Below are 27,387 nucleotides of genomic sequence, written 5' to 3'. Positions count from 1 at the left end.
TTTAGGGGCTTGCCAGTTCTGGATTGCATTGAAAAGGAAATTTCATATATCCAGTGACAGTTCCAAATATTTTTAAGTCTTCCTCCACACTCGCTTTCCCTGTGTAGACAGGATACCTAGCTTTCCTTCTTTCTTAACTGGACCACAGAGAAGCAGCCCCTACAGAAGAAGGAAAAAAAAACAAAAACAAACAAACAACAACAACAAAAAAACGTATCCATGTGAGAGTTCTTTGCTAGCACTGTGTGGTCCAGAAGAAATTCACTGCTGGTTTCTTCTGAGCTTTCTTCAGGGTGGGATTGGTTTTTATTTTACCATAAGTAAGGAATAGTCTATTAAGTGAACAGTTGCTAGAGGAGAAACTACATCTAGATATAGAATTATATTCTTGTCAGCAGTACGTTTTCGTAATAGCAAGGGAGAAAAGAATTCTCACCAGCAGCCGAAACATACTAATACCGAAGAAATTCCTGTGAACTGTGTTCGCCGCTTCCTTTTGTTTGTTTGTTTCCAGAGCAGATGGGCTTGTTTGCTTTTTGCTTAAACATTAATCAAAAATCAATTTATGGCTATGTAAGTGGCATTAGATAATTCTCATTCTGACTACAGTAAATAATATCTATTTGTTCATGTTAGATAAGTCCGGGCGGCAGTGAAATGTAAAATAGAATTACATGAGATATGACATATGGCTATGTGTTTTATAAATTAATGCTTTTATGCATGTGGGAGGAGAAGTAATTTAGTTTACTGACAAAAGGAAAAGCAGAGGAAATTGCAGAGAAAGAGCAGGATAGCAAGTCTAAATAAATTTGGAAGATGAAGAGAATATGATAATTCGGTTGCATCTTTTTAACACATCATCCCGATTTGTATGTTGGGATAAGAAGCAGGAGAAAAGGTATATTCTAAGTGCTGAACACTTTTATATTCTCCAAAGGTGCTCTTATAAGTCTTCTGCTGACCAAAAAAAAAAAAAAAAAAAAAAAAAAAGTAACTGGGGTTTAGGGTGAGGGGCATGTCAGTATAGAAGAATACATTTTTCCCAATCTTCTAGCAGACATGCCTATTTGTAAATAAGTTGCCTCAGCTAATCACCCCTGTGCAAATATAGCTAACATTTCCTTAATATTAGAAAATGAAAAATTAAGTTTTGCTGAGTAATATATACATAACATATACACTCTATAGAGAAAGAGATACACACCCTTCATGAAATACTTAGAGAAAGTGAGAGATTATTGAAATTAGTTATTAATGCTTCCTTTTTTGTAGATGTAGATCTGCTAATTGCAAGAAATCTGTTTTTAAATCAATCAATGGGAACTTTTTATTTCTTCTCTAAGATTCATTTAGCCTTGAAAAAGGCCAAAAGTTTAATGAAGCTTCTAAATGCCAATCTTTTCTTCCTTCTGTAGAAAATGTACTCCAACTATAATTACATTTGCATTGTTTAAAATATTAGTAATTCTACAGCCAGCCCTCTGAGATAAGCTGAGAAATGTCAAAGGGAAGGCTTGAGGGCATCATCAGGCCCCCTCCAGACCCTCTCCACACACCACATGCTGATTCATCAAAGGATTTCATGGGAGGGTTGTTTTTTTCCCCCCAGCTTTATTGAGGTATAATTGACAAATGAAAATAATTGACCACCTCACCGAGGGGGGAATAACGTGATGTTTCAATATCCATATACATTGGGAAATGATCCACAATTAAGCTCATTAACATACCCAGCACCTCATTTGAAATGAAGTTACAGTGAATATTTTGGCCTAGTTAAGGATCTGCCCAGAGAAAGATCTGGGCAGTGCCCATTGCAAACTCTTCTTGTTATCTTCTATACAGAAGGGGCTCAGTAACTGAGAGTAGGGAGAGGCATAGGACATACACCTTTAATACCGTCTCCGTGTGGCTATGAACGGTACACATTCTGACTTTCCCAGGGAATTGTGCCGAGGAACTTGTTTTTCGTTTACCCTAATTCAGGATCGGGACTGGCATGATAACTGTTGAGGAGCTTTCTATGTGTGCAATTTGGAAATTGAGTCCGTCTGTCTGCCCCACCACCCTTGTATATTCTTTCTCCCTCCCCCACTTTCTCTGTCTCTCTGATTTGCAACCTTTCCTGCCAGTTAAGATGAGCGTGCGAAGCACTCTATTTGCAGTTGATTGGCAACTTACTGTTCTTCTGCAGCTGAATCATCACTTACCTCTATCAGTTTTTGAACACCTCACCTAGTGATCTTGGTGGGGAAATTACAGTGACTAATGCTCCAACTCTTGTTTGCCCATAAGTGTTCCAAAGTAGTATTTTTTAAAAGCTCTTCTAAGTTACTTTTTTCTCTCTCCTAGTAGATACAGTGAATATTAAATGTCCCCTAACTGATGAAATTTTTGTACTATAAAATTGAATTGGCAGCTTTGCAAAATAAAAATTTAGAGGTATGAGCTTGATTAAGGCTCACAATTTCACAACATCCTTGGGTTGCCTTGCCTGGTTTTTTTTTTCTTTTTTGTATTTTTCTTTTGTTATCATGTGACTGTTACCAGTGGCTGTTTTCACTTAATCTTGGCTTTTTCTAAAAGATGTGTTGCTGATTTTTCTATAGCTTCTCTGATATCAACCAAAAGAAAGAAGCTTTCTTTGATTATATATATTTTTCTCCCCACCCTCTTATTAATATCAGAGTGTGCTCTTTCAAATGACTTATAAAAATTCGAAATTACTCCAGTTCCATAAGCTGTGCATACAGAGCAGAACATGTCCGTGCGCTGACGATCCATTTGTAATTTGTGTTGTTTAGCAGCTTTAACATCCTCTGCTAATTCCTTGGTGCTTCTGCTAGCTGATAAAGTGATCGAGGCATCCCCGATGTGGTCACGCTTCCCTGGGCAGTGGCCAGTGTAAAGGCACCACAGTGCAACTTTACTAAATAATAAAGGAGATAGGAGAGAATTTAAGGGTAATGTAGTTAAACATAATCTTTCCTTTAGTGCCTATAACGAACTACAGTGGGAGGAATTTAGGGACAGGAAACGTGAAGATGTCTGCCCCGTAGCACCACTAACCAGTGGCTGACTTTGGGCTGGCCTGTTGGCTTGGTTTCCTCGGCACCACCACAAAGTGATGCGGGAGGTGCTGTCCAGTCTCTGGCTCACACAGCCCGGGTTTCTCTTCTCCCCGCGTGGAGAAGAAGGTGACTGCTGGACTCAGGGACGCACTCCAGCCAGGGTCGCCCTGCTTCTCTTACGCGGCCTCAACACAATGCTGGAAAGCCACCGGAGAACCCTCCCTTGTGCCCCCCACCCAAGATTAATTTTACCGGTTTAATCAGTCAGTGCGACCAGGGGAAATGGCACAAACATTTTCTCAGGAGATGTTTAAACAAATTTGTGAATGCTCTGTTATTGGCTTGGCATAAACAAAGAACAGCCTTGACCCAGGGACATGGTACTAGGCTCCCAATTATTATATCTGCTCCAAAGACAAAGACACAACAGGCCGTTGTTTACAGGGAGGTATCTAAGTGTAGGTACAGAAGCACCCGGGGTGCCATGCCAGCTCCAAACTGCATCAGCACCATGACTCTGCTGATGAACTAAGAGTGTTGGACGGTGCACCAGCAGGAAAAGAAAGGCTCTGGAACCCAAAAGACCTGCCTGCATTTGAATCTGAGTTCTCCCATGTATTTGCATCAGGCACTCCTTGTCTATAAAATGGAAATGATCATACCTGCTGCCTCAGGTGGACGGGAGGACAAATTAAGCCAGACAAACTAATGTAACTGCCCAGCCTTCAGTAAATGCTTACATACAGCCATAGATTTGTGATTTGAGGCCTTTCTACTTCCGGTTCCAGAATTGTCTGGTCCTGCATTATGGGGGGATTTTTATTTCCTCCTTTTCTCCCAACATTTCCTTTTTTTTTTTTTTTTTTCTTTCTTTTTCTTTTAAGTAGGCTCCATGTCTAGCATAGAACCCAATACAGGACTTGAACTCACAACCCTGAGATCAAGACCTGAGCTGAGATCAAAGGGCAGACACTTAGCCCAGTGAGCCACCCTAACGCCCCTCTCACATTTCCTAAGCACTGTCATTGCAGGTTGGGTTTTCCTGCAGACTTGAAGGTGAAGTTACGAATGTATAAGATTTACCTAAAGAGCAACATTTGCACAAGGGACAGGGGAGGAGGAGACGATGGATGTGGGCTGGAGGTGAGGGGGCACCTGACCAGGATTCTGATCTGACAAAAGTTTTACCAGCCCTTAAGGAGCTCCGAGCAAAGGGGGTCCATTTGAGGAGTCCCTTGTTGGATGGATATAACTAGGTCCCTAGGACCATTGCCATGCTCAGGGGCTGCCCTAAGAAGAGTGTGACCTTGGCCAAAAGCTGAAGTGGACCCTAGGAGAGCCAGCAGCTGGAGGCTGTCAGCTAGTGACACTGTGCAGCTGGACGGTGAGTCCTGTCTGAGAGGGGAGCCAAGCCATGCATCTGTCTCTGTGCCCATACGGCTCTGATGTTTAAAGTTGGGATCTCTAGATTAGAAAACTGTGTGTTTTGAGTGAGAGTTTGGTTATTCTTTTTTTAATTTTTTTTATTACATTTATTTATTTTTGAGGAATAGTGAGACAGAGCGTGAGCCGGGGAGAGGCAGAGATAGAAGGAGACACAGAATCACAAGCAGGCTCCAGGCTGTGAGCTGTCAGCACAGAGCTGGAAGCAGGGCTCCAACTCACGAACCATGAGATCATGACCTGAGCCAAAGTCTGACACTTAACCGACTGAGCCACCCAGGCGCCCTGAGAGTTTGGTTATTCTTAGAGGGATGCCTCTTTAAAACATATGGTGATGGGAAAGGAAGCAATTTCTTGACTTGTAAATACCACCTTGAGTAATCACCTCATGAGAGGTTGAGTCCATTACCCACAGTTTACCTGTTCCTACTCAAGTGCCAATCTCCTTGGAGTTTACCTCGTTTCCATATATGCACTGCTAATATATGACAATATAGCTAAGATATTACCATCCTCTGTAGGCCTTTAGGAAGGCATGAAATCAGCTATTCATGATTGTTAGATCAGTCGTTAATTTTTTTTTCTGTTTATTTTCCCTAGCCCCTCTAAATCTATTGGGTCTAAAGCTTAAGGAATACCATCTTCTCTTTGCCAGAGTCCTGCCTTAGCCATTCCAACAGTATGCCCCACACCGTTTGATTTGCTTATTTTGTGAATGCCAACTCAAAATGGGTCATTTAGATGGTTGATTAGGAACCTCTCCTCTATTTATTGTTGAGAATATTCAACCTTTGATTTCTTTTTCCATCCCATTGTATTTTTCTAAAGGCACAGAATAGAATTTCCTCTGCTAGAAACAACGTAAACAGTTTAGCCATAACACAATCCTACAATATGCAAGTAACTTGTTAGAAGATACTATAGAAGAAAAGACTCTATTTCCAATGAAAACAAAAAGAGAAAATACCTAAGGATTAACAAGAAAACTTTACTGGGGTGCCTGGGTGGCTCAGTTGGTTAAGCGTCAGCTCAGGTCATGATCTCACAGTTCATGAGTTCAAGCCCCGTGTCGGGCTCTGTGCTAACAGCTCAGAGCCTGGAGCCTGCTTCACATTCTTTTTTTTTTTTTTTTTGTTAAATGTTTATTTGTTATTGAGAGACAGACAGAACATGAGCATGGGAGGGGCAGAGAGGGGGAGACACAGAATCCGAAGCAGGCTCCAGACTCTGAGCTGTTAGCACAGAGCTGGACGTGGGCCCCGAACTCACAAACAGCAAGATCATGACCTGAGCCGTAGTCAGAGGCTCAATGGAGTGAGCCACCCAGGCGCCTGGCCTACTTCAGATTCTGTGTCTCCCTCTCTCTCCGCCCCTCCCCCACTCACTCTCTGTCTCTCCTCTCTCTCTCTCTCAAAAATAAATAAACACTTAAAAAAAAAAAACAACAGAAAACTTAATGCTATTAAACAATACAAAAGACAACTTGAGTAAATGGAAAGACATACCATATTATTAGATGGGAATAATCAACATTATCAAGATGTCAGTTCTTCATGAGTTAATTTATAAATTTACTGTGATCCAAATACCAACAGGGTTTTCTTTTTTTCTAATTAGACTAATTCTAAAGCTGTCATGAAAAAAAACAAGATAGCTAAGAAAACTGTAGAAGAACAGTGGGGAGCCCTAGCCTTATCAGATATTAAAATAGTCCGTAGAGTCTTAATTAAAACATGGAGGTACTGGTGCATGAAGAGACAGGCCAGTGGAACAGAATCGACAGTCCAAATATAGACAGAAGTGCATATGGAAATTTAGTGTTTGATAAAGGTAGCCTCTGAAATCATTTGGATAAAGATGAATGCTTCACTTACTGGCACTGGGGCTTGGGTGACCATTGGGAAAGAAATCAAGTTTGGGTCCATCCATCATACCATACGCCATCATTCCAAATAGATCCAAGGTAAAAATATAAACAACAAAACGATAAAAGTCCTAAAAGAACATGGGGGAATTCTTTATAACCCTGGGGTGGGGAAGGCCTTTTTAGTTGCAATACATAATCCAGAAGCCAGAAAAGAGAATATCCATAAGCATGACTTTTTTTAAAAAAGCAAAAACAAAAAAAATCTGCATAGCCAGAAACCATAAGCAAAGACAAATGCCAAGCTGGGAAAGATACATGCAGCTTCTATCACTGACAAAAAGCTAATCTTCATACTTAAAACACACACACACACACACACACACACACCCTTTGACTCAGCAACTTTGGAGAAGACATTTACCCAACAGATATACTTGCACACATGCAAACGGACAATTATGCAAAATTATTCATTATAGCACTGTTTGATATGGCAAAAGATGAGAAATAACCCAAATATTCATCAATAAGGAAATAGATACCTGAGTTAGGACAATGGCTCCTAAACTTATGTGCTCACTAGAATCACTTGAGGATTTATTTATTTGTTTGTCTGTTTGTTTATTTATTTATTTAAATCTCAAAGTTCAGGTCACACCTCAGACCAGTGAAATCAGGCTCTGGAAGGTGGGATACAGATTTCTTTCTCTTTTTCTTTCTTTCTTTCTTTTTTTAATGTTTATTTATTTTTGAGAGAGACAGAGACAGAGTGTGAGCGAGGCAGGGGCAGAGATAAAGGGAGACAGAATCCAGAGTAGGCTCTAGGCTCTGAGCAAGCTGTCAGCACAGAGCCTGATGCGGGGCTCGAACCCACAAACCGCGAGATCATGACCTGAGCCGAAGTCACATGCTTAACCAACTGAGCCACCCAGGTGCCCCTTTCTTTGTCTTTTTAAAATTCCCCAAGTAATTCCAATGTACAGATAAGTTTGGGAACCACTAAATTAAGGTTTATCCATCCAGTGGAATATTATTTAGGTGCTAAAAATAGAGATCTCCATGGTATAGTAAATGAATAAAATAACATGCACAACAGTGTGTATGAAGGTCATTATCTGTGTAAAAAGAGAGAAATAATAATACTGGCATTGGGCAAATGCTGAAAGCAAAGACCCCTGAGAAGGATGATTCTGTGTTGGGTCTCATAGATACATTTTTGTTTTCATTTCTGAGCCATGTAGTTATTACCTGTACCAAAAAATTGGAATTGAGAAGTAAGTACCTATGATAAGAGGCTTAAAGCAGGGCTGGTTTTTACTATCGAAAGTACTAAGTTTGTCAGTAATGATGTACCCTTTCCCACCATTAATCTTCATCCATTTGGGAGTATATACAGGATGACGCACATAACATGTTCTACTGGGTACAAACAGGGACCGTGAGTTTCAGCTATGGAACCCTGGGATTCTCAGAGCACCCGAAACTCTTTGGGCCGAGTGAGGCCACAGAGCTTAGTCCTGTCCATCTCTTTTTGGTTTACCCAAGTGTCAGCCTTAGGGTATTTACTGAAACATGCCCTCCCAAAAAGCTTGGCTTCTGTCTGCCAGGATACCTTGCTGGGTGATGTGTTCTCTGTTGTCCCTTATCGTGCCCAAAGTTAGTTTGGAACTTCCGGTATGGGCCAGGCATTCCTCTAGGTGTGCTGAAGATACAGTGAGTACAGCAGATGAAAAGTTCCTGTCCTTATTGGAGCTTGCATGCCAGGGACGGGAGAAGACAGGCTACAAAGCCAACAATTGGATAATCAGATAAGAAGGATGATAGTTAAATCTCATGAAGAAAATTAAACAGATCTGTGTGATAGTGGTCAGCAGGTGGGCACGGTGGGGCGACATCTGAGCTGTGACCTAAATGTTGAGAAGCAGCCAGCCACTCGCAGACATAAAGAAGCCTTCTGGAAGAAAGAGCAGGGAGAGGGACCCTGCCAGAAACACTGCCCATGGCCGTCTGGAGATCAGAATGTATTGGTTTGGTAGATACCTGGGAGCACCACTTTGTGAATCTGCCTTTCTGCCCCTGGTTCTTCCAGCAAATCTTGCCAGAGAGAGGCACTAGAGAGAGGAGAGGGTGCACCGGAGGGTCTGTGGAATGCTCTACAGGGAATGGGGTGCTTGTGGAAGGCCTGCCCAAGGTAGGAAGTGATGTTTAGGCAGAATAGGAATTTGCAGAGTCGAAAAGGCAGAAAAGGATCAAACTGGCCAAGGAAACAGCATGAGCTGAGAGCAGCTGTGTCTGAGGAAAGGACCTCTGAGAGATGTGTAGGGGCAGAGCTGCAGGGACTCCTGATCTCCGGGCTTCGGGGGGGGACACATTAGCAAGGAGCCAGTGGTGGGAGAGCATGAGGAACTGACTGGGGACAAGGGGAGAATGAGGACGGCTTGCAAATGTTGGGCAAGACTGGAGTGTGCTTATGGTGGGCGTGTATCTCCAGGAGGTGCACAGATCAAAATGTGACCCAGATTGCCCTTGCCTTCAGGACGCGCGGGGTCTGCCAAGGTGGACTGGAAGCTCTGACAGTGGCACTGACAGAAAGGCGACTGATTTCCAAGCAGTTCCGCAGGGCCAGGGAAAGCGATGGAGAACAGTGGCCTCTCCCGGGCAGGCAGGGGTAAGGCCTAGAAAGCAGAAGGCACAGTCTGAGGGAAGGGTGTGTGTGGCTGGCTCAGGGACCTGTGACAGGAACAGAGTGGCTGGAGGGAGGGGTGCTTGAAAGGAAGGCGGCTGCATGCCTAGGCGCTGGGGCCAGGCTGGAAGGGCCAAAGGGGGCTAACTCCATTCTGCAGGCTTTTTACGGGTGGGTGTGGTGACTGGAGGGGCTGAGAGGTTTCCTTAGGAGTGCTTGGAGTGAGGCTTGGTTGGAGCAGGCAGACACCACAGCCTGGTGGAGAGTGTGCGCTTTGGGGGTGATGAAGAGGACCCCCCCCCCAAGGTGGCCAGTTTACCCTAAGCTCTGTCCTGCAGGGAGTCTTTTGTACCTTTTTTTTTTTGTTTTAAACTTGGACCATCTGGCCACCAGTGAGAGCCTAGCTTATCATCAGTGTAGATTCAGTGGGGAAACAAGTGAAGTGGAGATCCCTCCTGGGTCCAGCTTCCTGGTCCCCTTCTCTGGCCTCCCCTGCCCTCCATCAGCACAGGGAGGGGCCTCTCTGGAATCTCTGTTTTGGAGGTTGTGTAGACCTCTGAGGTGATTATGCACCTCCCGGGGCAGCCCCAGGAGCCGCCTCACTCGAGAGCAGAGCCTCCATGCTGGAAGCTGCGCATTTTCTCGCTAGGGTCCTGAAAACCGGGAGGCCAGAATGAGGAATGGATTGTGATTCAAGTCAAACCAGAGGCGGAATTATCTTCGACTGCAGTATCCTGGGTGAACTACACCCTCTATGGAAAATGCGAGTTAACCGTTTATTTCTTGGCAAGTGAGCTTAATGCCATCGTCTCAAGTTTTCTTTTTATATATGCTGCGGAACACAGGCACCTCCGAGTGAGATCACAGCTTGAGAAACTTGGGATGAATCGGTCTAACAGGGCATCTGATTCACCTCTGTGCCATTAACAGCGTATCGTGTAAGGAAACAGTTTTTAGTACAGGTATTGAAATCAACTTCAGAAAAGCCAGAACTAGAAACTGAAGGTGGAGGAGGGGTGCAGCTGGCAGGAAGGAGGGTCCACTGCATTGGCTCTCACTCCCTTTGGAGAGTTTTTAAACCCAAAGAAGAAGAGGAGTAAGAATCGTGGCAACAAAACCTTTACGGTTTTGCACAGAACAAAAATGATGTGAAGCTGCAAGTCAGCAGATCTCGCCCAGGGGCTCTAAAGGACGCCCACTCGCGTTTGCTTTACTGGGCAGCTCCTCATCGCCTCCCCGCTGCGGGTTCCTTTTGTCTCGGGTGCTGCCCCCCAGCTCCCGGGCGAGGGCCAGCGAGCTGGCATCCTGCGCCCTCCCCGTCGCGGTGGACCAAGGTTGTTTACTACTTTCTACTCCGAGTAGCACGCCAATCACGAGGGCCCGCCCTCCCCGCCGCCCAATCAGCTCGTTGGGAAAGTCCACCTTTCTGCGGGGCCCAGGCAGCGACTGGCTGGAGCAGCTGTCAGTCAAGCGGGCATCCCGCAAGGATGCAGCAGGAGTATTAGGGACGCGATCACCAGAGCGGAGGAGGAGTAACCTTCCCCATAAACAAGCTGTGGGGCCCCCCCAATAAAGCGGGGGGTGGGGGCTTCGAAGCACTACCCAGCCCTGGGGCCCCGCTGGAGCGGAGCGGGCTGAGCGCAGAGTCGGGGAATCCCTCCCCCCCCCTCCCTCTGCCTCCCGCCCGCCGCCGCTGCAGTTGTAAACACGTTTCCCTCCATGTCTGTTTTCCCTTCTCTCTAACAGTGGCCATTACAGGCTGCTGTTTACCAAAATCCCGTAGGGCAGAAGCATCTTCCCGGCCCCCGTGCTCCATTGCCATCGCCTCCCTGCCCTTATTCTGGCCTTTTTCTTTTCCACCCTCTGGTCCGGAGAGTAAAGGAAGCTGGGTTGTGATCAGTCTTGTTTTCCTTTTATTCTTGCCCATGTGGGACAAGTCATGCTTTGTCAACATGCACCATTTTCTGCGGAGATCCTGCTTCCTTTTTAAATTGCATGCAAGGGCTAGATGGATTTTGGTTAGGAACGCTGCAGCCCAGGCAGGCGCTGCTCTGGAAGGACTGGGTGGGTTTTTTTGTTGTTGCTGCTGCTTTTGGACACATGGAATGCTCTTTTAATTCTGCGTTTTCTTCCAAGATGGGTCTTGAATCCTTTACTGACGGGTAGATTTGAGATAGGTACACCCCACCCCTCAAAAAAGGGACAGCATTGTGTTGAACTGTTTTTGTACCTTCTTCTGTGATCTGAATCAGGTTTCCCATTTCCAGCTGCACAATGTGGTTGTATTCAGTGTGATAGGGGCGTAGTGGACATGAATTATTTGCGACAGGGCTGCCTGGAAGATGCGGAGCGGAGTTTGCGTGGCCTGGAGCAGCTCCAGTGTCTGAGGCTCCTCTGTTCTGTTACACAGGCTCCAGGCAGGAAGCGCAGTCAAAATGGCAAAATACAGCATGTGGCATTCGGTTCAAAAATGCCCATTCTAGGAGCTGCTATTCCACATAACATCCAGTCTGATTTAGCTTTTCTTTTTAAAGGAAAGGAAAAGTTATCTATGAAGGTGGCTGGTTTGGGATATTCTCTGATAAGCCTTGTTCAACAAAAAAACGATTTTGAGGTTCTGGTTTGCTGAGTGGAGGTTAGGCCTCCTTCGTGTTCTGAATCACAGCCACAGAGAGAGAAAGCATTGGGTTTTGGATTATAGGAATTGTAGCAACATACTCTCGAGCTGCAGCCATGGGGGAAGAATGGAGTCTGGGGCTCATCTCAGCCTTGCAGCCTGTGTACTTTTTCAGTCTTGGGCATTAGAGGTGCTTCCAGGGAAGGAAAAGGGTTGAAAAGATACATTGCAAGTATAAATGTAAGGAATTGTACGTGGTGGCCAGGATTTGCAAGAGCACCTTCCAGACCTACTTAAGCCCCAGGAAACATGTCCTATTTCAAATTAGCCACCACATCTGATTTGGATTTCTCTCTCTCGCTCTCTCTCCCCCTCTCTCGCCCCCCTCCCCCTCTCTCTCCCCCCCTCCCCCTCTCTCTCCCCCCCTCCCCCTCTCTCTCCCCCTCTCCTCTCTCCTTTTCCTCCTCCAGTCATCCATTTGTACTCTTTGACCTGCTAGGAGTATTTTTCCAAGATGATCAAGTTTATGTATATCCTTGTGTTTTTGTTAGAATGGGTTCAACTGTCACTTCACGATTTGACAGAAAGAGCTTCTGTGAGTCAAGGGGTGAGGGCAGGTGAGGGAGAGGGCCAGAGCTGGGCAGCGTTCGGCCTCAGGGCCATGACGTTCCTGGCAGCATCATCACAGCACCTTGTGAGCTACCAACTTAGCAACTGATTGAAGGCAGAAAGCCGCCGCGGGTGCCGTGGGGATGTCTGCTCTGGCTCCGAGCCCCCATTAGCTCAGCTGGGCAATTTCACATCTGTGAGCCTCAGTGTCCCCCTGCACGAGCTGGGAATAGCGTGTCTGTGCCATCCTGTAAGGACCAAAGGAAATACCTTAAGAAGTACGCCTGCCTCTCTGCTTGGCCCCGGAGGTCCCCGAGGTCCTGGCTCCCCCACCCCCTCCGGTAAATCATCTCCTGGTTCTTTCCTCTGTGGCCCCTCACGTGAGCCTCCTGCTTTTCAGCGTGGCCCAGCAAGCTCATCTTTTGCTGGGTTTTTGCGTCACCTGCTCTTTTCTGGCCAGGTCAGCCTGTTCATTTTTCCATGCCAACAAGCCTCTACGTGCCAGTAAGTCACGTCTGAATAACCAAAGCATGTTTCCCTGCTGGAGAATGCCAGGGCAGGCCGGTCTGGGAGCCAAGTGGCTTTCTCGCGTTCAAATAAGCAGGGGAAGCAGAAGGGCCCTGGTCGTTCAGCTCCTCAGTGACTTGAGACTCGTTTTGAATCACCTGGGGAATCTCCTGAAATCCTGCTTTAATCCCCACCCCGGTGTCAGGTTCCCCCTTTCTTTCCCACATGACTGGGCTTTGAGCCCTCTGTCCTTTAGCCTGGCTTTGCCTCCAGGCCCCCAACCCTGACAAGTGCCTGTCTGCCACCCGCCAGAGTGCTCAGTGCTCCTGTGACCACAGCACCCGTGGACTTACTTCCCTGGCCTCCCCAGTTCCAAATGGCTCCATCTTCTAGAACCAACTTCACACTGTCCCTCATGAAGCTACCCCCACTGCACTTGTTCCTCACCTTCTTTTCTTGTGAGTCATGTTCTCCCCCACTTAATGGGACATGGATGCATTCTTGTGGTGTCCTCGTCGATCTCATGTTCACCTTTTACTTTCCAGGTGTCTCCCAGTCCCGGGGAGAGGCACTATTATATAATGGTGCTCTGGGCTGTTGAGCCAGACACACTGGCACCTCCAACACATGACTGACCCTCTGAGCCTGTCTTTCCTCATCTGTAGAAGGGGGTGATAATGCCTTTCCCGTGGGGGAGCCATGAGGATTAACTGTGCTTGGCACTGAGTTCGCGCCTAGTAGGCACTTAGTAAGTGTGAGTTCTCATAAGCGTTGTTGTTCTTTGTTTTTATCAGCCATAGATAGACATTTCACCAACTTTACAGGACCAGTGAGAGATTAACTGAGAATTATGCACAATCACTTATTAGCGAATCCCATTAATGTTCATTTATCTTACTTCTGTCAGGACAGGCACCTTTTGTTATACTTCCGCTCTTTTGTGTCCCATCCGGCAAACCCTCAGTAAATACCTCTTTTAAAAATTTGCTCTTTGTGTGTGTAAATTTCAGAACTTGCTCCTTTATCAATAGTGATTTTTTATGAAAATGAATGCTTCTAGGTCAGACTTCTAGAACTTCCGCCTTGAGGGAATTGGGGCCAAACAAGAAAATCTGAGCCCCTGAGTTGTGTGACCAACACCTGGGGCCTGATGGATCCCGACTGATTCATAATCAAGTGTGTTTTTAAAATAACAGGGTTATTGGGTAGGAGTTCAGAACAGTGAGAAAAATGATAACATTTGACGTACGGCCAGCTCCTTCCAATGCCGTGCAGCTGGTCGGCCTGCAGAAGCAAGCTGGCCCCTGATGCAGGATGGCCACAGAGGCCAAAGCATGAAGCTGCCGTATAGGGGGCAGGGTCACTGTGATACCCCACTGTCACCATGGGTGAGAGATGGGGTGTGCCCGGCTCTGCCCCCCTTCCTGTGACCCCAGGCGTGGGTACCCTTGAACCATTAGGACTGTTAAGCTTTTTTTCAGCAAACATTTGCGGATGCCTACAGGGCAGATGCTCTGCTAAACTCTGGGGGTGCAAAGATACAGAGCCATTCCCTTCCTTGAAAGAGTGCCCCGGGACCACTGTAGATTTCCCGACCCAAGCAGGAATTGTACAAGCAGGCATTATGACGGGCATGATCCATTTTCGTCACCTGGGGAGGCTTTCCAACTAGATGTCTATACCTTTGTGACCTTGGACAGGTCCCTTAATTTCCCTCAGCCTTGATTCCCTCCTCCTCGCAGCATAGAAGGTATCAGAGTGAGGGGCAGATGAGAACGCATATGTGAACTGCTTCGTGCTATGCCTTTTGCTGTGCCTTTTAGAAGGAGCCATTGCTGAGTATGGAAAATATTGAACCGTAGCACGCATGCTTGCATGAATCAGTCTGCTGAGTTATTTTAAGTTTGCATCTGAAAATAAAGGGTGGATTGCTGTCCAAATATAAAAGAATTGGATCCAGGCTCTAAAAGGATGTTTGCTGTTCTTTAGCAAAATACCATTCTTCTTAAGTTTCATTCAATCATTCCACAAAAATCTGAGCATCTGTTTTGTCCCAGGCACTGTGCTTGTAATGGGTGTACAACAGCAAACAGAACACTTGCTTTCTGCTCAGCTCGGGCTGACACTTGGACAGGGAATGTAGACGTTAAATAAATAGAAGTATGATGATGGCCATATAGGGGGAAGCCTGCTGTGTGTTTTAATATTTAACACCTGCTATGTGCGTTAATATTTAAATGTATCTTGGGAAGGTCTTTCCAACTAAAAATAATGATTTGTCCATTTGCCTGCAAATACCTCCTTTCTCTATAGGCAGTAGGCTGTTCATTTTTTGAGTGAGAGGTTCTGTTATTTGGGAAGAGAGCAGTTTTATAATTGAAACTAAGCTGGAGATGATTCAGAGGAGAGACTATATGTTGGGTTTTCCTTGGCTTGTGTGTTGAAGTGGCTTAGGGAAAGTGGTTATGTGCTAGTGGACAAGGGTTTAAAGAAGCCACCCCAAATTCAGGTAAACCATGTTGTGTATGTCGTTGAAAATAAATGTAAATACCCAAAGCTCACACCTCTGTTCTTCATCTAGACCAGAGCTGTCCTGTAGAATTTTATGTGATGATTCAGATGTTTTAGATCTTACCTGTCCGGTAAGGTCGCTGCTTAGCCACGTGTGGCAATAGAGCACCCCAAATGTGGCTAGTGGGACTGAGAGATGAATTTCAGATTTTATTTAATTTTTAATTCGTTTAAATATTTGAATAGCCGCTTGTGGCTTGTGGCCACTAGACGCTACAGATCCAGACAGAAGATTAACTGACGAAACTCTTTCCTCCTGAAGTATGTATTTATTTTGATTAAGGGTAACTAAGACCTGTACATTTCATTTTTTCCGTCATATTTACGGCAAATAAAGGGGGCATGCACATTTTTAAAAATGCGACACAATCAGACCAGCTGCCTAATTGCACACATTTTCTGGGCTGTGAGCCTTAATGACCTAAATACTCCTAATAACCTAGGAACTATAAAACAAGCAAGTCATATTCTATAACTGAATACCAGTGGGTTTCTTGGCTGAGAGAAAGCAGTCAAGGTCTTTGGGGTTCTATCAAGTGGCTGTTGATGCATGGACATTCAAAAGCTTTTGTGAAAATAAGGTAGATTTTAGAAATTTTGAAACCAAATTGAAACTCTCATTCAGGTTTAAAATTTCATTGGAGTTTATTTTCATTTCTTCTTTTGGTTCATCTGTGGGGTTTTTGTTCCCCCTGCTTTGTTGTTTTCATCAGGTTGGGAGAATAAAGCCTGGCTGGTCAGTTTCAATTTTATTTAAATTCATTTTGTCTTCATTCCTTCTAATCTAGCACAGTCCTGTGTTATATTGAGATCAGAGTGCTTCGGGGAAATGTTGAAATATAAAAACATTTTCATGAAAACATTTCCACTTACATTTAATTTTTCTTCTCAATACAAAAATATTTCCAAGTTAATCCTTCCTCTCCCCTCTTGAAATGAATTGCATGCTTTAGAAATAACATCAATCCACCCAAGTACGCAAGGACGATCTCAGCCATTGAATGGAGATATAAAGGCTCAGAGCATGGTGGGGTTCAGAGGCAGAGACTGCCTTTCAGGATGCTGATAAACATGGGCGAGGCCCTCAGAGGGCCCTCGGTTCCCCACACACCAGCGCAGCAAACCAGTACAGCACTTAGGTCTGGGCCTGCCATGGAGAAATCTCTCACTCCATCTTAACCCATCAGCATCGTAGAGCTTATTTTGAATAACTCGTGAGTGTCTGCCAAAGCACTCGATGTTGAAACTTCCTCTTTCCAAACCCCATCTGACATCTGGGACCAGCTATGCTAGAAGGTGTTTGAACACGCCATGGAGTGGCTCACCCGTTTCTTAAGGAAAAAATGGCAAGCAAGCCCCTCTCAAGGGCAGACTCCTGCCTTCCTTCTGCCCTTTTATTTTGTTGTTGTTCCTTGGTAACCTCAAGCTTACTAGGAAGCCCAGCCTTAGGGGAAGGTGAGCCTCTCTTCCAAGGAAAAAGCAGCCGCTCATGTCCAACCTAGAAGCACCTCCAGTGTGAGCTACCCTGTGCTATCATTCCAGTCTGCAAAGTGCAGGGATATGGAGGCTGTGTGAAAATTTAGTGCATTCACCTGCATTGTAACGAGCGATGTACTGAGAGCTTACTCTACAACTGCTCAGGCACATTTCATTTAGTTTTTACAATAGCCAGTGGGGTGGATTCTCCTGACATTGTTTTACTGTTAAGCAAGTAGAGGCCTGGAAAAAATCAGTTGTCCATTGTCACACACACCTGGTAGGTAGAAGAGACTGGATTTGAACCAAGACATGCCCAATTTTAAAATGTATGCTTTCCTGGGGCGCCTGGGTGGCTCAGTCGGTTGAGCGTCCAACTTCGGCTCAGGTCATGATCTCACAGTCTGTGGGTTCGAGCCCCGTGTTGGGCTCTGTGCTGACAGCTCAGAGCCTGGAGCCTGCTTTGGATTCTGTGTCCCCCTTTCTCTCTGCCCCTCCCCTGCTCATGCTCTGTCTCTCTCTGTCTCAAAAATAAATAAACACATTTAAAAAAATGTTTAAATATATGCTTTCCTTTGCTGTACTCCGTCTGTAGGCTTTGCACCCAGAAGAGCAAATTTTTGGTTACATGTTTTCTCCCAAGAAAGAGCTCATGAAAACAAAGATTTCCAGTTTTTAAGGTTTGCCCTCAAGAGGGGAAAGAAATTTGTGGGTTCCTAAAACAATAAGAAAATGAAAAGTCATTTTATTGTGTCTGGGTTTTCTGATGAAGTTGTGACTTTTGTAATCAGGTAGATTTTTCAAACAATATCAAGATCTCTAAGGTTTTTCCTTAAATGAATATACACATCCCATTCTTACATGCGTTGATTAACCATAAAGTGATTCAGCTATAGGATGTTATAGCCTAAATATAAGAATGTATGAGTGTCAGAATTAATTTCCTCAACAAGGAGAAAGAGTCGGCAAATTCAGGAAGTGTAGTTCCGCGGTCCTTTCATATTGTTACATTTTTGTGCAGGCAAAGTCGCATGCCTTGGTCATGGGTACTGATTCTTCAGGTGTTGACTACTCCCTGATTCCTAACTGTTTGATCAAAGCCTTGGGCCAATTTCGTTTGCTCAGATCCAAAACCAGGTTAAAACTTCTTTCAGACCCAGTTCCTAGCACTGACCACAAAAGTCCAAACACTGGTGCAGGCTCTCCAGGTAGACCTATGGGTCCTGAGCAAGTGAGACTGTGAACTCCATTGACAGCAGGAACCTTGCCTCTCAGAGCCATTTCTCCAATGTGCTCAATCAACAGTCTGTCCAATGAAAGCATGAAGAGACAGGGAAGTACCATCAAAGCCATAGGGATAGCCGAGACTACCACACCAGCTTTCGTACGCTATCATGCGGGAAATCTTTCCAACATAAACTATGTACTTCTTTCCTTCTTACTCTAGTGAATATAATTTAATCATTTCTGGCCAACTTGGGGACATCAGTGAACATATATTGTTGTATTATGCATAATATGGTGATAGCCTTAAGGCGTAGTGGGAGGCAGTTTGCCGTATACTGAAGATTTCTTGTGTTTATTGTGTTCTTATGGTTTGGCTTTATCATTTTTATGTCCCCATTTCTGTTTAACAGACTTACTGCAGTACGACAAGGAAGCTCCATCAGCCTCTCTGTAGGTCATTATTTGCTGCTTCCTCTTTGCTGTGGGTACTCTGAAAACAGATTTCTAAGCTTGCTAGAATTATATATAAGATGGCGCGCCTGGGTGGCTCAATCGGTTGACCACCTGATTCTTGATTTTGGCTCAGGTCGTGATCCCAGGGTCCTGGGATTGAGCCCCACATCGGGCTCCGTGCTGAGCATGGAGCCTGCTTAAGATTTTCTCTCTCTCCCTCTGCCCCTCTCCCCTGCTCGCTCTAAAAATAAAACAAATCCTAGAGAGAGAGAGAGAGAGAGAGAGAGAGAGAGAGAGAGAGAGAATTATGTGTAACAGTAAGTAGGCTGTAAGATCTAGCTTCTTTCTGGTCCTTGGCTGTGGACCCCCACAAACATGTTTTTGCTGGATAGTTGCGTTCCGGAAGGGTGTGGTATCCATCTGTGAGAAGTGTTTTCCCTTCACATGATCGTGTTTGTTTTGTTTTTTTTTTATTTTACTTCTCTCTCTGCATCCATGTCTCTGTTTCTCTAGTAATATGACAGGTGCTGGAATAATTAAAATTAATGGAACACGTTTATCCACATGGGAGCAATTGTAGTGGTCAAAAAACATTTTCAAAAGGCATGCAATCCCCCCTTCTGTATCCCGGACCAGCCCTCAGCACCTAGTTTCATGACATAGTATTTTACAAGGGTCCCCTTGTATTTCACTTTCAGATAGCTATGCCTGAAGGGGCTTTTCCACTCCCGCCTGGTATGGGTTCTCCCTCCCCTGCTGTCGTCTCCCACTCCTGGTCTTCGTCCTAGGCCCACGCCAACCCTGCCAGGCAAGACTCCTCTATGCGTTCCACTTCCAATGCTCCTGCACCTTTCCGTTGTCCTATTAAGGGTCTCTCCAGCAGGCCCTCCTTCTAGGGGCTACCACCTTTCTAGCCTCCATTCCACTGGACACCTCTCATTGCTGAAGGCTTTGTAAGCGAACTTGATTTCCCTTTGGGAGGCAATGAGGTATAACAGAGCCGAGATCTTAGAGCGAAGCCAACTGCCACCCGAGGGCCCCCTCTATTGGATAAGTCAGGCCGGTCTTGGAGCCTAGATCTCCTGTCCATAGAAAGGAGTTTGTATGGATCCAGTCAGCGCATTCTTGGTGTGAAAGCAAGGGCTTAATCCAGTGGCACTTCACTCCCTTGCCTTTCGGGATTATTGCTTCTGAGTGGACAGGTAGCCGCAAGGGTTGACAGCAAATTTCTCATCTCCTATCGCACACCCTGTGATGCTGGGAACACCAGAGCAAAAATGGTTGCTGTCGCGCATTCATTTCTGGCCTCAATTTTCTATTATTCCCCGATGAGGATCCTTTCGTTTGAGACCAGTATCTGGAAGAGAAAAAAAAAAAAAGGAGATCAAGCTTTTCAGATGAGATTTTAGTGCAGCCCCGACAGACTCTTTTTATTGCCTTCGCTACCACATAGTGGTGGATCAGGAAACTGTAGGGCTTGCAGGGCTGGGAAATTGCTGCCAATGGAGTGAAGATTCTGCTGCTGAAGGAATCTGATCTCTTTTCTGCATAACACAAAGAAAGCAGAAGCCCGTATCGTCTATAGCAGATGACAGAGTATATGTCCAGTTCAGAAAAAAATACATTTCTCAGTACCTTTAAAGCAAAAAGACCGAGTTGTGAGAAGGATCTAGAAGAAGTCGTATGCAGTTTACTGGTGTCCATTTTGTTGCTGCTTTTTGGCATTCCTCAACCATCTTACTTCCTACTCCCACCCCACTGGAGGATACTCCAAAGATAAATGAACTGTTAGGCAATATGTCAGAAAGGCTACGGTCCTCAACATGTACACCCCGTTCTCTACCGGCCTCCTTAGCTGGTAGCAACAATACTGCTCTCGGAATCATCTATAAAAAGTAGGCATTTGCCTCATCTCCAAATTAGGGGTTTATCTTATTTGCAAAACACTTTCGGGGCCTTTGTCTGGGATGGCAGGGTGTTAGCAACTCTGGTCCAAGTGGGAAGCACACGAAGTTAAGTCTCATTCAAAGCGAGATTTTGGAGTTCCCAATGGTTGATTGGCATGTATCCTTATAGCTCAAGAGTTTCTCTGTCCATTCAGCTGATTGACTATGCTGTAGTTGTTTTCTTTTCCTTGATGAACTTTTTAGGAACATTTACTTTTGAACATTTAAATTTGAAATAATTTCAGACTTACAAAAAAAAAAAAATAGTTACAGAAAGTACAAGTTTCTGAACACCCTTCAACCAACTTCCCCAAACGTCAGCACCTTACATAACCAATTGAGGCTTATCAAAACCATCATATCACCATGACGTGGTACTACGAAGCTCCAGACTGGATTCAGATCCCACCAGTTTTCCCCTGTCTGGTCTTCTATCCAGTAGAGGATCCCGCCTCACATTTGTGGTCGCGTCTGTTCTATTTCCTCAAACCCAGGTTGTTTTCTTCAGTCTTCCTTGGTAGCTTGCCACCTCCACACTTTGGAAGAGCACAGACCAGTTATTTTGCAGAATGTCCTTCTCTGGGTGTTTGCTTGTGATGAAAGTCAGGTGACAGCAAGAACATACAGTGTTAGCAAGATGACCACAGAAGTGCCACTGTGCCCTTCCCAGTGCATCCTGTCTGGAGACACATCATGCCCATAGGTTTCATTTCTGATGATGTTAATTTTGATCACTTGGTTAAGATGGTCTCTGCCAGTGCACCCGTTGTTAATCTTGACCTTTGTAATTAGGAAGCATCCTTCAGAGGTAGATACTTGAGACTAGCCTCTTCATACCGTTCCTCATTATTCTTTCACTTCCCAGTTTTAACACCCATTACTGTGGTGTTTGCCAAATGGTGGATTTTTCTATTTCTGTTTTCTACACTTAGTAATTGGAATTCTACTCTGAGGACTCTATGTATTTTTAAAATGAGGGACATAAAACTTTTTAAATAGCAGTGGCAGCTCCACTTTTTCTGGGAGGACAATTATGAATGACATGCAGCAGAAAAATATGCAGAAGCCTGAGAAGTCTCAAATAGGAATGTTATTTGAGATGTCGTTGCCATCATTTCCCTTCAGAGGAGGTGAAGTAGAGGGGAGGAGATCTCAGCCGCCCTCCAAAAAAGTCCTCTTAGTATCTTGGTCCTGGCTGCAAGTGTCTCTTACTTTTGAGGACTGAGAGGACACAGTTGCAAGACTGTCTCTGGAGCACAGCCCTGAATGTTTTGGATGGGTTAGGAAGGCTTACGCCACCATAAGAACTTTAATTAATACTATGAAATGTTATCTCTGAGCATTTTAGGCTATAATTGAAAGGAGTGCTCAAGATACGGTTTCCTTCTTTTAGAATATACGCTATTACTCACATGGCAAACAATTTAGAGGAGCCCCTCCCTCCATTTAATTAAATTTCAGCAGCCCAAAATCCAATGCGTGTGAAGAAATCATTATTTTGAATTCTTTATCCTGAAAAGATTAAAATTACTCTTTACTCTTAGAGGTTTTTTTTTTTTAATTGGTCTATTTTATTCTCTGATTGTGATCCTTCCAATGTGATTTTTAAAAATATTTTTACTTCTACCTTAAAAGGATGAAACAGTATGTATATGCAACTACAATATTTTATCAAAAGCTTGCGCATCTAATTGAAAGGACTGTGAATGGCTACATTTTTAAATATCCTGCAGTCCATCCCAGTTTGTAATTTTATCATCACACTCTGGCAAGATCACACTCGGTACATTAAATTCCTGTGGCCCTCATTTTTCCCTCACTGATGTTTGTAACTCCTTGCGGATTAAATTTTAGGAGCCTGAAATAGAACCGTTCCATTAGGAAAAGAAAAAAGAATCTCACACACCCCAGACCTTGGGTAGCTGCTCATTAGATACGGCCAGGGGACTCACATTTGCCGGACCAAGCAGGAATTTTGATGGTAGAATTGACGGTTCTGAGTTAGGTTGGATGAAAAATACGTACGGCTTTTAAAGGTGTGGCCGCACAGAATTCATGCTACCGAGTACTGAGGTTCTTTTCGTGTTTGCAGTGCCTTGGTGAATGTCCTAAAGTTGGCGGCTGAGCGGAGGGGGACAGGGAACATTTATTTGAGTGTTATTTCTAGACCGCAAGCCCAGCGCTGGAAAAAGTTCCAGCGCATCCGTTAAAGTTAGTGCACGTGCTCGGGCGGACCGGATCCCGGAGCGCCGCCGCCGCCACCGCAGCGCCGCAGACCCCTCGTGGCCGCCCGCTTCTGCCCTGGCTGGCGGGAGGCGGGGCTCAGAAGGCGCGTGCCCGCGCGGGAGGACTGGCCGGCCACGTGACCACGCTCTGGCCACGCCCGCCGCCGCCTCACGTGGTCTCCGGACACCATGTGCGAGAGTGGATGGAACAGGGAGCGGCCGGGTGTGGCATTCGGGGTTGGGAAGACAGAAGCGTCCTGATTTCCCGCCCCCTCCCCCCCTCTAATTCCTTAATCCCGATAGCGGAAAATGCAGAAAGTATTTCTCATGTATTTCCGATCATGTCATCTAATCCCTTTGGTGGCTCAAGTTTCTTTATGGGAACGTGGTTTCCGTCTCGAGGGGTCGATCCCACGGTGCCAGAGCCACGCTGCCTCCCTCGGGACGGGGGGTGGTCTGGGTTTCCCGAAGGTCGATCATCCATTTTATGGCAAAGAAGTAAACCGTTCTAAACCGTTTCACTACGAACCCTGGTTTCTCCTTAGCGATAATTGAATTTTGATGGAAAACCGGCTGTCCTAAAGTTATGGGAAGAGGGTGGTTCACCCTCCGACTTCCGCGGCATTGTTGCCGCTTTGCCGCGGGAGGAGGCTCGCGGAGTAAATAACTTGGATGGGTCCCTCCACGTTCGTTCCTCATGTGCTTGTGAGCAGTGCACACCGTAAAAGGAAAATAAAAGATGGAAGTAGGTTTCCAAAAGAGAAAAATTAATATGGAAGGAGGGCGTGCGTTCTCAAATTGAACCAGGGTCTCATTGTTCCGAGCTAACGTCCAGTTACGTGCTCCAGTCCGATCCCGGACCGCAGCAGAACCGCCTGGGGAGCTCGTGCGATCCGCGGGGAGGTGTTGGTGCCACTGTCCCCCGCCGCCGCCACCACACGGACGCACGTGCCCTGTTAATTTCCTGGCACCCGTTGCGTACGGAGCCTCGTGTAAATCTTCGGCACACTCATTTCTTCCCATTTCGTGTGGGAAGTTAAGGTTCTTTTCGGTTTACTTTCTGTTCACCTTCATTAAAATGCGGCAAACCGAAAGGAGTTTATTAATGGAGATCCCAGTGTATAGAGAGATTTTATTGAAAAGAAGAAGGGCTCGAATGATAAAACCTCATGTTAAAAATCAGAAACAGACTCTTGTTATTGTTAATAACTTTGAAAATGGAAATCCAACTTGATAAATTATTTCAGAGGAGTAGTTCTAGGGACCAGACATTTGGTAGGTAACTCTGTGTCTGGTCATCAATTATAGTGATTTCCTTGCATCAGCTCCAGAAAATCAGAATATTCATGAGCTTTCTGCTCTGACTCAGACCTTCAGGAGCCATGAAATTTTCCTGTTGGGATGAGAGGAAGTGCTGTCGGTGGTTTTGGCAGCTGAATGAAACCAGAAATAGATAAGCAGGGTAGAGGGGCGATGTCCATTTGTCTGGTCTTATCATCCTGCTTTTAATTTGTGAAAGTTAAAGTTTAAAAAAATTATATTAAACGTGCGATCCTTTTTAGAATTCACGGAGTACGTTGAGGAAGTGGTTTTGTTTTTGTGAGTTTGTTTAAACAAATGACTGAGGTTTTTGTTTTTCGCTGTGTCTGGCCAGGCAGCAATGCTACACTTTTTTAAATTCATGAAATACTGACCAGCGAGTCTGTTCTTTAGCACTCCTCTGCTTTTGTGATGGGAAGACAAGGAGGCAGACACCAATGGCGCCTCTTACAATGGAGGTTTGTTTGTTTATTTTTTATTTAATGGAGGGATTGTAGATGGCTTAAAATTTCCTTGTGCCAGGACAGAGAAGGGGTGGGGGGGGATGGGAGAATAATTAGCCCATTTTAAGCAACTTTAGCAATAGCCGATCCATAGGCATTAACTTTCGACAGCGACAGAAGCCTCTTTCTAGACCTCATCCTGTGATGTTTTAAACAAATTTAATTTTGTTTGATTAAAATCTTTCTTAAAGGCCAAATATCGCTGAGGTCATTTTTTCAAATTTTTTGGTTATATACTAATAAAGATGGCAAGTTATAATCTTTTGTTGAAATATGCGGGAAGCCTATCCTTCACCCCCTCCTTCCCTGAAATGCCAGGGCTCCCTTGCCTGTTCTGAGAGGTCCTTCTCCGGCACTCCTGCCTCGTACACACCCTTCCATCCCGTGGTCCACTCAGCCGAAAGTATTCTTGTCTTCCTGATGTGTATCTTTTAGGACAGGAATCTTTACCTTGAATTCTTATCTACATGTACAACAACACCTGGGGTGTCTTCCAGACAGGTGCACTCAGGTTTTAAGTGAACAAATATTTAATCCAGAAGAATTTATGAAAAAAAAAAAGGGGGGGGGGCTGTTTGTATTTTTTTTTTAAGCCATTGTTGTTAAACACCGTGTTTGGAGTGGTACGAATTCTGTGCTCTACCAATTTGTATGAATTACGCCATTTAAAGTAGAAATAATTAAGAAATATTTCATTGCTAGGTTAAACACAGGAGTGAAGTTTCCACTTTTTTATGTAGTCAAATTCATTGCCTTTTGGTCCTTTGGGATGGTGCTGAATGACCCTGACAGAACTGTAAGGCACAGAAATGAGACTCATGCAAGTCTGAGAGCTGAGCTCCTGGCATTCAGTACTTCTGTTTATCATCATCTGTCTCCCTGTTAAGTCACAGCCTCTTGTGGTCCTCAGTCTCCTCATCAATGAAATATCGCTGATACCTTTCTATGACTTATGAAAGTAGGTTATGAGAACTACAGTAGAAAACTCTGTGTCATGTGCACGTGCACGGTACCTTACTGGTTAGAAGCATGGACCCTCGAGTCCTGTCGCTTCAATTGGAATTTCTGCCTCTGCCTCCCGAAGCTCCGTGACTCCGGGCAAACCACTCTCTCTGTACTGGAGACTATGGTTCAGAGGACGGGAAAATAGGCCCTCCCTCTCAGAGTTGTGGATGTTAAGTCAGCGCATGCCAAGCACATGTAGCAGTGAGTGCCCCCACGTATGGTAGGTGACTTACTATTACGGATAACAAATGCTCATTTTTTTTCTTCTCATCTAGTACTTTGAGCTTTCACTTCTATTAGGGCCAAGAGACAGAGACAGAGAGAATTGTTATCATTAAAAAAGTTGTAGTCTGCCGGGGTGTCTGGGTGTCTCAATTGATTAAGTGTCCAACTTTGGCTCAGGTCATGATCTTGCAGTTTGTGGGTTTGAGCCCTGCATTGGGCTCTATGCTGATAGCTCAGACCCTGGATCCTGCTTCAGATTCCATGTCTCCCTCTCTCTCTCCCCCTCTTCTGCTCACCTCTGTCTCTCTCTCAAAAATAAATAAACATTAAAAAAAATTTTTTTTAAGTTTTAGTTTGCCTTAAAGCAGATACGACCTAAAAGAAGGCTGGGGTTTGGTGTTGGATCAGATGATTCTTTGGTTATTCTCGGGGAAAACCAGCCAAGCCATGAGGCCAGAGGACTATCTTTCATTTTATTCCTCATCTCCCAAAAGTGGCTTCTCTGATTTTTCTCATTTTTCCTCCTTTTTAGGAGAGTCAAGGAGAGTAGTTTTTCATATTACTTTTGTCATCATTGTTATTTATTTGATAACAATTCACCATCAGAACATAAAACGTACTTACTTATCCTACAAGAAACTCCCTTCTGTTACGTATTTGCTTTCAATTTATGCTTTGTCTAATGCTAAAGAGAATTTGAGGCAGATTCTAATTAAAAGCCAACAAAACAAAACAAAACAAAAAACCCAGATGACACGGGACCTGAATAGCCACATCAGCAAGATAAGCACACCATACTAGAAGGACTATTGGTCTTCTTGGAATCTGGTTCCTCTGGGATTCTAGGCACAAAGAATTTCCTCAAGGCAAAGAGGAAATACAGTAAAATCTGCATATGTAAGTATACATACAAAGTCCCCATATACATCTTCTGTAAATTTCAAGGGCTTTGCTTTCGGAAAGTTTGCCTAAGTAGTAGTCCAGGGTTAAAGTACCACCTGACTCCACGTATGTATATCATGTCTCATGGAACCAATATACACTGCACAATATACACTGCGCCACCATGGACCAGGCTCTGGACATGGCCCTGGGAACACAGTGATGAAAAAACATAGGATTCCTATCCCAGTGCACTGTGCACCAGTGGAGAAAGGAGCATTAAACATAGTTAAGTGTGTGTTTTTTTAATTGTAGTACTGTGCATACAAAATTTATCATTGTAACCATGTTTAAATATATGCTTCAGCGGCACTAAGTAAGTACATTCCCAATGTTGTGCAACCATCACCACCAGGCATCTCCAGAACTGTTGTCTTGCACAACTGAAACTTTGTACCCATGAAATAATAACTCTTCCTCCTTCTTCCCTCCAGCAAAAATAATAATAATAATAACCATTAAAAATAAGTTTTTGATTGTGAATGTGGTCAGTGCTTTGAGAGACATGAAGCGGATGCTGTGTCTTAAAATGATAGGGCAGCAGGAAGGGCTCTTACCCAGAGATGGTGATGGGGAGAAGAAGTCTTTGAAGGTGAAGACAATCCCCCAGCACTAAATGCTGCAGAGGCAGGTTGGGAGTGGGAAGAAGCGTAAGCCAGGCAGAAGGAACAGCATGCATCATGGGTCAGAGTCA

The 27,387-nt window shown here is 44.7% G+C and overlaps 1 protein-coding gene and 1 long non-coding RNA gene across 3 annotated transcripts in view; one reads left to right on the top strand and one right to left on the bottom strand.

The window, feature by feature from the left end:
- IGF1R (insulin like growth factor 1 receptor) overlaps window positions 1-27,387 on the top strand; it is a 307,717-nt gene that overhangs the window by 186,739 nt on the left and 93,591 nt on the right. The window lies entirely within an intron of this gene.
- LOC132668764 (uncharacterized) lies at window positions 19,064-22,683 on the bottom strand. Its single transcript, XR_009605782.3, has 2 exons — window positions 22,426-22,683; window positions 19,064-19,884 (listed from the first exon to the last, which is right to left on the bottom strand). It is a non-coding gene; the product is annotated as an uncharacterized LOC132668764 (long non-coding RNA).

The sequence above is a fragment of the Panthera onca genome, chromosome B3 (genome assembly GCF_046562875.1).
Source record: "Panthera onca isolate mPanOnc1 chromosome B3, mPanOnc1 haplotype 2, whole genome shotgun sequence".
Classification (NCBI taxonomy): Eukaryota; Metazoa; Chordata; class Mammalia; order Carnivora; family Felidae; genus Panthera; species Panthera onca.
The sequence above is the reverse complement of the archived record's forward strand: the minus strand, read 5'-3'. Positions and strand labels throughout refer to the sequence as shown.